The sequence below is a fragment of the Phascolarctos cinereus genome, unplaced genomic scaffold, assembly GCF_003287225.1.
Source record: "Phascolarctos cinereus isolate Bilbo 61053 unplaced genomic scaffold, phaCin_HiC Scaffold_4;HRSCAF=312, whole genome shotgun sequence".
Classification (NCBI taxonomy): Eukaryota; Metazoa; Chordata; class Mammalia; order Diprotodontia; family Phascolarctidae; genus Phascolarctos; species Phascolarctos cinereus.
Genome location: NW_027555847.1, coordinates 43063368 through 43072412, shown reverse-complemented (window position 1 = coordinate 43072412; position 9045 = coordinate 43063368). Strand labels below are relative to the sequence as shown.

The 9045-nt window shown below is 35.8% G+C and overlaps 1 pseudogene; it reads right to left on the bottom strand.

Annotated features, from left to right (window-relative positions):
- Nucleotides 1–7426: 7426 nt before the first annotated feature.
- LOC110195631 (contactin-6-like) overlaps nt 7427–9045 on the bottom strand; it is a 278594-nt pseudogene continuing 276975 nt past the window's right edge.

The window sequence follows — 9045 nt, the reverse complement described above, 5'->3', positions numbered from 1 at the left end:
CCCTTCAATGCTAATTTCAGGTGCCACCTTCTGTGAGAATCCTTTCCTTATTCTTCCTTCTCCCTAACCCACCCCATCCTCACCCCATTGGTATTGCTCTCTCATTCCTCATATTATTGTGCCTTTATTAATCTGTCTACTTCCCATCCTATAGAAGGTAAGCTCCTGAAGGGCAGGGGTTATTTTTAATTTTGTTTTTTGTATCTCTAGCATATTGGAGAGAGCTTTGAACATAGATGCTTAATGCACGCTTCTTGGATTGAACTGGTTTAACACCTGCTGCTCCCTTTGCCCCACTTTCCTCTCTGCTTGTTTTCAACTTCAATAATTTTCTTCTCTCTCAAAAGGGGATTGAAGATAGTTTTCATTTCCATGAGAATGATGCTCTGGGTCAACAGAGGGATCAACTGGCAATCGTCCCTCAATAAGAAGAAATAGTGAAAGGCAATCAAAATGTTCCCCTGAAATGTGCTGAGTGAGTAGTCTGCCTCTATTCTTAAGCCAGGACTGCCTTCACTTGGCTTTCATGACATGTCCTTCCTCTTAAGGATTTTTCATAGTTATCTTAGGAATCCTGCTGAATCCCTTCCTAAGCAAAACTAGAAATGTAACAATCTGTATTATTAGCTCATTTATTTCACTGGGGAGATGATTTCATGTAAGAAGGATAGATATAAAGAATAGAGCTTATTGTGTCTTCTATAAAAATGCAACTTACATGTTGGTGTTCTCTTATTTCAGCTGCTCATCAACATAAATGGATTTTCAAATCACAAGATAGTAGTAGGCACAAGAGGCCTGCTTCTAGTACTTGGACCCCAACAAAAATCACATTAGCAACAATGCAAAACAAGTATTTATCTATTATCATCAAAATATTGCCAATGATTCTGTATTTCACTTCAGAAGCAGTTTTAGTTGCTGGAAAATTTTTGATTTACATTGAATTGGCATCTACCTTTGTTACTTTTACCCACTTTTCCTGTTTCTCCCCCTTTAAGGCAGTGGCAGCAAAATAAATAGTTACTGAAAGCATTAATGATAAAGAATGGCCTGAGCCTCCGTCTCCACAAATACATTTTGCAATTATTCAGTTAACTTGATTTGTAGAGATACCCAAATAATTCATTTCCCAGATAAATTTGATTTAGTCACTGATCATATCTAATTGATAATTGCTAATTTCCACTCCTGTGCTGTGACAACACAACATACAAGATAATTAGAGTCATATGCCTAGACCTTTGCTCCAGAGTAAAGTGATAGTAAATATTGTGTTAATGGTTATGATTCTTTACTCCAGTGTTCCCGAGGGTTCCATCTACCAAGATCCAACTTCCATCAATGCTTCTTCTACCTCTTTTTCCTGTTCTTTCCCCTCCCCAAGAAACAAGGTCTGCCCTGATCTTAATAGATCTTTAGTTAACTCCACCAGCACCTCTTAGAAATTTCTATGTCTCTGTTCCCTTTTCACAACCAAATTCCTAGCAACAGCTAATACATTTATCTTGATTTTTTTCTCCTATCATATATTTCTAAAGCCTTGCAATGTGACTTCCCACCTTATCACTCAAGTGATACTTCCATGCCCATGGTTATCAATGAACTCTTAGTTTACCAGATTATTGTTCTCTTCTCGATTGTAATCCTTAACCTCTCTTCAATATCTGATACTTTTAATCCCCTTATCTTCTAAATATTCCAGGCCCTTCTTCCATCAATGGGTTTATATTTCAATAGGTTCTCTTTATAGTTGTCCATGTGACTTTTTTCTCAGCCTACTTTCCTTAGTCATCATGCATGTCTTACCTTCTATGTGTACTCTACATTTCTGTCCTGGACCCTTTTCTATATAATTTCACTTTGTGATCTCACCCTCTCCCATGTGTGCAAGTAACAGCTCCATGCCAATCATTTCTATATTCATTCCTAGTCTCATTCCTAGTTCTGTATTACCAACTACTTAATGCATATATATCCAACCAGATATCTTTTAGTCATCTTAAACTCATTATTTTCACTTGTTAAATTAAAAAGTTGGACTCAATGACCTAAAAGATTCATTTTAGTTCAAAATCCAGGCTTCTATTTTGAAAATAGAATTCATTATCTTTCTCCTAAAGCCACATCTGATGTTACTTCTCCATTTCTATTAAAAGTACCACCATCTCTCCTTTCATCCAGATTCAAAACCTTAGAGCCAGCATCAACTCCTCCCTCTATGTAATTCCAGTATCCAATCAATTATCAGGTCTTACTGATTCTAACTCCACAATATTTCTTTCATCTGACCTTTCCTCTCCACTCATAAGACCACCACCCTATTTCAAGATATCAGCTTTATCCTGGATGAGTGCCACAAACTCCTAATTCTTCCTTTGGTCTCTAGTCTTTCTCTTCTCCAATATTAAGTGAGGTTACTAATTCACAGGCCTGACAATGTCACTCCCCTACTCAAGAAGCTGTAACAACTCCCTACTGCCTCTTAAACTGTGAGTCGTGACCACATGTGAGGTCACGACCCACAATTAATTTAAGAAGTGCTGAGGGAGTCACGGGTGGAAAAAGCTTAAGAAGACCTGCTCTAAAGTAAAAATCTGAACTACTCTATTTGACATTTAAAACCCTTTACAACCTGGTTTCAGACTACTTTTTCAGGCTTATTATATCTAATTCCTTGGCACATGCTCTGTTTTAAGGTAAATAGGTTTACATGCTCTTCCAATATAGGACATTAAATCTCCCATATTCATTGGCTTTGCTCACACTGTTCAGAATGCACAGAATGTATTCTCTTTTTAATTTCACCTTAAAGAATTGCTAGATCTCTTTAAGGCTTAATACAAATGCTATCTTCCATAAGAAGCCCGCTCCAATCCAACAGTTAATAGTGTGTCACCTTCACCTCAGGAGTTGATTTTTCTTTTCTGTTCTTGTCCAGTTGCGTAAGTTGTGTCCAACTCTTCATGACTCCATGGACTATATTGTAAAAATACTGGAGTGATTTGCCATTCCTTCTTCAGGCAAAAAGAGGTTGGGTTACTTGCTCATGGTCACACAGCTAGTAAGGTTCTCATGTCACATGTCATCCTGATTCTAGGCCCAGTCCTCTATCCTTGGAGCCATGTAGCTGTCACACTTTTTTCTTTATACATATTGTGAGTGTATTTTTCAGTGTAGATGTTGAAATATTGCAACAGAGCAAGAGCTTCCAGGTTTGGAACCATTTTAATTTTTGTATCCCTCAGAGACCACCAAAAAAAGTCACGTATGACATTTATGGAAAGAAAATAATGAATGCCATAGGAGTTAGGCTAGACCCTCTGAGTCAAAAGACACATCCTCTATAGGCACGAGTACACTTCACTGGGTCTGACTGCACCTTCATGAGCCCAGTTCTGAACTTGTCCTTTGTTCCAGAATTCCTACTTACGATTCTGCCTTGTCTTCTCATATTCAACAACCTTGTATTGGTACCAAGAGCCAGTCTGAATCATTTGCCACAGCTAGTCTACTTAATTAGTATTGATGTGCTTCTGTCATGGGGTTGTTAAGACGGTGAGCTTGCATTGAACCTTGATGACTGACTTTTGATACTATCCATTTGTTTTGTTCCACAGAGAAACAGCCAAAGTCGGAGGCACAGGAGCGCATATGGCTCATTAAAGTATGTTCCATTTGCCTGACAACCTATTCAGGCAAAGGACAATTTCCCAAGCTTGGCCAGAGGTTGTCCATCTGCTGCTGACCATGGCTGTGTCTCTACAAGAACCTCAAACATTTTGAGAAATGGATCAAGTAATCCTTGAGCCTAACTAGTCAATTTTGTTGTTCTATTTAATTTGGTCTATAAATTATAGAAAATTAAAATATTGTTTTTAACTTTTATTTTTCCATTTTAAAGATGGGAGCAAGTGGCAATATGAGAAGAGAGGTAAAGTTTTGCAGCTCCCTTAACATGTTGTAGTTAGTTGAATGTAAATAAAATATAAGATAAGCTATAAATCCTTAAGCATGGGACTTTTTTATTTTTATATCACTACTGCCCCACACAATATCATGCATAAAATGTGCCCAAAAGAAGCTTGTTGAATTGAATTAGATGGTGAGAAGCTTTCTGGCCAAGGTATCCAAATGTATCCAAGGTATCTCTTTTCCAGTTCTGGTTCTACTATTTCACTTGACTTTGCAAAAATTCACTTCACAGCTGCGGGCCTCCATGTCCTCATTTTGCAAGAGACCCAGAAGATCATAGGAGGTTTTTCCAATTCAAAGATTCTTTGATTTCTATAATTTCCCTTGTAAACATTTTTTCCCTTCCCTTTCCATCCCTTTAAAACGTTATGTGGACCATCTCTTTACTGAAGTAGATATAAATTTTCTATAATAGATTAGAATGTTAGAGTTTCATTTCTCAATAATAACAGAAACTTAGGCCATGTGGACTAATCCAAACCAAGTATCTATGCTCTTTGCTTCCTATCTTATTGAGTGATGGCTGGAATTCAATGAAAAGTATTGCAAACCTTACAGGACAACTGTTTTAAAATAAATGACTAGTTTTGTAAAGACGGTGATTAACCTAGACATTAACTTTTGTAACACAGGCAGCTCTCCAAAGGCACTAAATATAATTAGAGTCTAGAGAAATAGGATATAACTAATGCAACATGTATTTAGAAATTGAGAGTTGTAAAGGAAATTTTAGATCATACAATCCCAGAACACCACCTTACAAGGCAGATAAGCTGAGCAAAGACTCGATTGATCTGGTAAATTGCCCAAAGTAACGCAACCAAATTGCAGAAAGAATCATTTGGCATGGATTTATTAAACACCTCCTTTGTTTCTGACAGTGTGGTAGGTGCTATGGATACAAAGACCAAAAAAAAAAATACTGTTCTTTTCCTAAAGAGATTTTCTTTTGGAGGGAAACAACATACATAATGTGTACAAAATACACAGAAAGCAAATACAAGGTAATTTGTGGTGAGAGACTTGCATCTGGAGTAAGAAGAAGGGCTTATATAGGAAAATATTTTCAAGTTGATCTTTCAAGTAGCCTAGAATTCTAAATGTAGAAGACAGAGTACATTTCAGGCATTGAACTAGCAAAGCAGCTAGCTGATATAAAGTCATGGCAATGAGTTGTGATAGAAGTACCAAAGATTAGACAAGTTTGGCTGGATTGTAAAGTGTGTACCAGAGATTAATGTATAATAAGCAGGAAATTAACACACTCAAACATGAAGTCTGATCTTCATACTCCAGATCTGGATCTCGATATGCTGTAGTAACTTACTTCTCAACCACAACCACTAGTCAAATTTTGAAAACATTTTCTTATGAAATTAATGACTCTGAGCACACTTGTTTTCTTTGCTCAAGAGCAAATGGCCAATGTATTCAGACAGAAATTCCTTACCACAGTAACTAGCAAATATCATGTACTTAATAAATGCTAGTTGAGTGAATAGCAGGCCTAATAGTGGGTAGAGCACTGAGCCTGAACTCAGGAAGATTTCAGTTTAAATCCAGCCTTAAGCATTTACTAGTAGTGTGAACCTGGGCAAGACACTTAACGTCTAACTCTGTTATTTTTTTTTTTTCGGTCATTTCAAACACTGATTCTTTGTGATCTTATTTGAAGTTTTCTTGGTGAAGATAATGGAGCAGTGTGCCATTTACTTCTCCAGCTCATTTTACAGAAAAGGACACTAAGGCAAGCGAGGTTAAGTGATTTGTCTGGGGTCATATAGCTAGGCCAAATTTGAAGTCAGGAACATGAATATTGCTGACTTTAGGCCTGGTACTCCATGTATTGCACCACCTCGCTGCCTTATATCAGCAGTTTGCTCAAATGTAAAACGGGAATAATAAAATCATCTACCTTCCAGTGTTGTTGTAAGGATCAAATGAATAATATTTGTAAAGCCCTTAGCACAGTGCCTGGCACATGATAGGCATTTAATAAATTTTCCCCACCCCCTATATTAGTGATGCTGCATACAGATTACATATATTAGCTCAAGAACATGTAAATTGGTGTCAATTTCCAGGAATCCTTAAAATTCTTTCATACATCAACTGTCCCACCACCAATAAACTATGGAAAAGATTAAAGAACTTAGAATTATTTATCATAGGTGGGGTGACACCTACTACCTGAAAACTTTCTTGTTAGTCCCCATGAGTAAATGATCTCCCCCTTCTAGAATTAGAATACATCTTTCACGTATTTGTGTCCATATTTTGCCCCACCTTCCAGGAGAATGTAAGCTCCTTCAGGGAAGGCCATCCATCACTTTTATGTTTGTTTTTTTTAAATAAATATCTTCAGATCCCAGCACAATGTCTTCCATCGTTTACTATGTCAACACCACATCTATCAAGCACATAGTATCTAGAAGATACTGTGTTTTATGTCTGGAGATACTGAGAGAAACCCAGAAACATTGCCTGCTTACAAGGACTTTACAATTGACTAGGGTGATAGCATATTATTTACTGAACCTTATTCTCAGTGCAGCCCATTGGAAGAAAAGAATAAGTTTCATCAGCTCCATTTTGAAGACATAGAAAGAGTCAACTAAATTAAGTTTTTTTTTCTTTCTTTCCTTTTATCTTGGTACATAGTATATCCTTTAGTAAATGCTTCTTGAGTCAATGCAAAGGCCTTAAAAGATTTTTTTGTTGAATTGCATTTGTTGAATCAAATGTGTAGTCAGCAACATTTTGTGGTGAACTGAGATATTCCTCTATTTTTATAAGTAACAAAAAATTCTAATGGGAAAACATATCAAATCCTAGGAAAACCAAATTATTTTGAAAGTCATCATGAATCCATTAGTAATGCTGATATTTTCCATTTCTTCCAATACAAAGTCACCTGTTAAAAGACACAGAATGAATCATTTCTTGAGATGGCACCTTGGTTTAAATAAATAAATATAGCTCGGTCATAAACAAATAACCTTTATTTCCTTTCCAGGCATAGTAAGAATGTCATATTTAAGCCAAGGTGTGGGGCAAATAAAATTCCACATCTCAGGTAATGCCTTTACAAGCAATCCTATATCATGTTTATTATGACCACCATCCTAAATGGGTTCAGTCCAACCTTTTTTGTGGAGCTTTATAAAAATTCTTAATAGCTATTTTAAAAGTTACTCTGGTTATAACTCCACAGCACATTTTCAGCACCATTGAAAAGCCAGCATTCACTTAGGTGTTTCCACATTCAAAGTTGCTTAAAATAAGTATATCAATGCATCAGAGATATTTACACGCTATGAACAATGTCTAATTCATTTCACTCCAAGGAAGTCTTTATCAAAAATGTTTACTGTGACAACTGAAGTGTAGCCAATTGCATATATGGAACAACATGCTTTCAAAAGTCCAGGATGGTTTATGGTTTCATTTATCATTGAAGTGACACAGCTGTAAAACAATACAAAATCACAATGACAGCTGACAGGAAATTGACTCTAGGTTCTGAAATGTTCATTCCTCCAGAACTTAAGTGTGGAAAAAAAAATAACTCAGAAAGAATTTATTACATTTGTTCCACAAATATTCTTAAAGAATCAATTTGTTACTATGAATTCATTTTCTTGCAAATAATTTAGTTATTTTTATATGTGATTGTTGGGATTCATTGTGAACTAATCCAGGAATATTTTTTTCAAATTATTTAAAAATATCCATATCTATCTATCTATCTAATCTATCTATCCATGTATCTATCAAAATAGTATTTATCTAAGAATCAGTCTTTCAATCTATCTATGCCTCCATCATCCATTCATCTATCCATCTCTCTGTATATTTATCTGTGAAAAACAAAACAAAAATCCGTTATCTGGAGTTTTGTCATTCAAATATGACAAACGAAAAAGAGTTTTATCAATTCACCTGATAGTTAAGGTCTCTGGAAGTAATTACCAGAAACAACAACAAAAATGAAATAAATGAACAAAGAATGAGAGTTAGAGATAATGAAATTGTACTTCAATCTATTGGATTGGGTGGTTTGCCAATCAGGAGGTAAAGAACATTCTCATTGTAGAATATGACAATCAAGAGTATGAAAGCTTCTAAGCTCAAAATAATAGCTCAATTTAATATAGTGCTTGCAGCCATTCTGGGAAATGAGGCCTGCAAGGCTTATTTCCGTTCCTTTTTATAAAAATTCATCTTTATCATTGATATTGATTATTAAATATCATAGGAAATTGTGAAGAGGGATTGTATCATTTGTTGCTTATGTAATCCAATCACCTAATATACTTCCTGGTGAAAAGTAGAGGCTTTATAAATGCTTCTGGATTGACTAATTTGATTGCTTCTGCTTCCTAAGGAAAAATAAGAATGGTGGGTTAATGATATTGATATTTTTAGATTTTACCCCATCTTCTGGGAATTCAAGATCATCGCCCCTTTGGTTGCTTTAATTCTCAGTTCACTTTAAAAAAAAATTGATGGGTTTGGCCCTGAAACACCTAGGTTCAGGATTAGAGTCCTCAGGATTTGAGCTGTCCAGCTTGAATCAGTTTTTTTCGAACTTTGCATTAGGGTATAGTACCTTTCCAAGGTCCCACTATTCTGGGAAGATGAGCAATGCTTTTAAGAAACCTAGAAATTCTGTGAGGTGGATAAGAGTAGGGAGCACATTCCAGACATGGAGGATAAAGTTTTACAAGGCAAAGAGATGTCAGTTGGACTCTCTTTTAGGAGGAACTACACATACACCTGTTTGAGAATAGTAAGAATTGTACAAAGAGAACAGTGGGAATATATATCTTAAGAAGTAGTCAAGAATCAATTTGTGTTACAAAAAGACTATAAAAATCAAAAAGAGGACTTTATATGTTGTCTTAGAATTAAAATAGATCTCCTGGAACTGCTGGAGAAAGACAATAACATGGTCAAAGCATTTTTTTTTCTTTTTGGCTCTTCAAATGTTAGCTTTGTGGAGAGGGAATCATAAATGATAAAAGGAATGGAGTCAAACAATTCAAAGAAGATGTTTATGGACTGATG